The sequence below is a fragment of the Charadrius vociferus genome, unplaced genomic scaffold (genome assembly GCF_000708025.1).
Source record: "Charadrius vociferus isolate BGI_N301 unplaced genomic scaffold, ASM70802v2 scaffold493, whole genome shotgun sequence".
Lineage (NCBI taxonomy): Eukaryota > Metazoa > Chordata > Aves > Charadriiformes > Charadriidae > Charadrius > Charadrius vociferus.
The window spans coordinates 1,046,770-1,048,887 of NW_009647581.1; positions in this window are offsets into that span (position 1 = coordinate 1,046,770).

Below are 2,118 nucleotides of genomic sequence, written 5' to 3' on the forward strand. Positions count from 1 at the left end.
CCGCAAATCCGTGGCAAATTGATCCCTAAACGTTTATTTAAGGCCGAGGGGGGTGCGTTCAAGCGAAGGGCTCAAGGTTGAGGGGGGAGAGGGGCTCTGGAGGTGGGCGGGGGTGTGAACGGGCAGAGGGAGAGGTGGTGTTTAGGGGGACACAGGCACCATTTTTGCGACTCCATCATACGGCAACGCTTTCCCCCACGCGTGTGCCCGGTGGCGTGCGGGACCTTTCCCGGTGGCACCCAGAGTCCATCCCCGGCCCCTCCGGCATCTCCGGGGCTCCGTGTGGGCAGAGCCCGGCCTCCAAAACTGAAAGGGACCGGGAGGAGATTTTGGGAAAAAAGAAAAAAACAAAAACCAAGCCGAAATTGGGAGCGGGTGCGAAGCAGAGCAGCAGAAGCGCCTAACGCGGCTGCGGGGAGGTGCGGGCTGGTTGTCAGCCGCCGTGTCTCAGGCAGAAGTTCAGGCTTTGGTCAGAAAGAGAAAAAAAAGAAAAAAAAAAAAAAAAAAAGGAAAAATCTAAAGGGAAAATCTTACGCTTCTCCCCCCCCGCTTTGTCTCCCTTTCCCCCCCTCTGCCCGTCCCAAGCCTGTGTCCCGTCCCCCCCCCAAAAGCCCACATTTTCCATGACGTCCTTCGATGAAATATTGCAGCACAGGAATTTACAGCCTTCTTCAGCGCAGGATTTTTTAGGAGTTTTCTGGCAATAACCCTGCAATACAAATCGGTTCCAGCGATAATAAGCTCCGAGCGCTACCACTTAGACACAATCGCTTCCCACAGAGATCTTCAAAATATCTCCGGGTATTTATATCCCTGGTCAGGGACGGATAACTAGAATACTTTCCCGGAGGGATGCTTTTTGGCTGGCTGGGATTCAGACCCGAGGACCTGGGTACCGAGAGAAGCAACGGGGCTGAGCAGGAGCAGAGCTGGGACCCGGCGAGTGATGATGCTCCCGGCCATCCCTCGGCAAACAAGTTCGCCCTTAAAAGCAGCCCGAATTGTAAATTCAGGTGTAAATCCAGATGGCGTAAATCCAGGCTGTCATTGCTGAGCCATCCATGCTTTCGCGAACAAGTTTTCTCCCCTGGGGGGCTCCTCTAGTGACGGAGCCAGGTGATGGGGATGCCCCAAAACAAACAGGACCCTCGGGGAGGGGTGCCCCCCTTCTCCCAGCTCTTTGGCAGAGCAGTGTGGCACGCAGACAAAATGGGGAGCCATTTCCAGCTTTTCTAGCCCCAAACCGCGGCGGGTTAGTGGTAAAATGGGGACGGCGGTGCCAAAGAAATATTTCGATGCGCGGAACTTTTTGGGGTCGGGAATCACCTCCATCCCTCGACGTGTCCCAGAGCGAAAAGCCCGGCCGGGCCGAGCCGGGCTGGGGAGTCCCCGCCAAAGGGAGAGGGCAAGGGGCTTCCCCGAGGGCTCAGCCTTGTTTCCAGGCTTATTGAATTATTTTCGCTGTTTTCTTCCCAACTTTAAACCCCCCCCCCCCTCGAAATCGCACCGGTGTGCCGGTGTGAGCAGAGGGGGGCATTTTTAGCGTCAGGCAGGCGAGGGCCACCGGCCTCCCGTTTCGGGGTATCACACAAAATCCGTCTGCATGGAAAGGTGAGAAAAGTTAAAACGGAATCGCCCAAATCAAGGGGGGAAGGGATATTTTCTTACATTGGTACTAAAAACCGCGGGGACGGTATAATGTCGGGATTGGTACAACCAAGCTGGTAGCTTCGGCTACGCTTAAAAATTAGAGAGACGTGGGAAATAAACCCGAATGGGTTTTGGGAAGGATGCGGCCTCCCCGTGCTGCCCCTCGGTGCCCAGTCCCGGGGGACAGCCGTGCCTGGGCGCCGCCGCCCGGTGCGGCGGAGGTACCCCGGTCCCCTGGGCCGGGGGTGCGGCCACCAGGCTCCCTAAGAGGAAAACTCCGGAGGGAATTGGGGGGACCCGCACGGTCCCCGCGACTGTGCAGAGCCCCGGGTGCGTCCCCGGTGCTGCGGGTCCGGGTGGGCTCCTCAGAGGGAGAAAGCACCTTATGCATCACGGGATCCCTCGGGACCACCGAGGCAGGAGCATCACCCGGCCCCGGGGGAAGAGGTAGGGGGCCCCGCTCTGGGC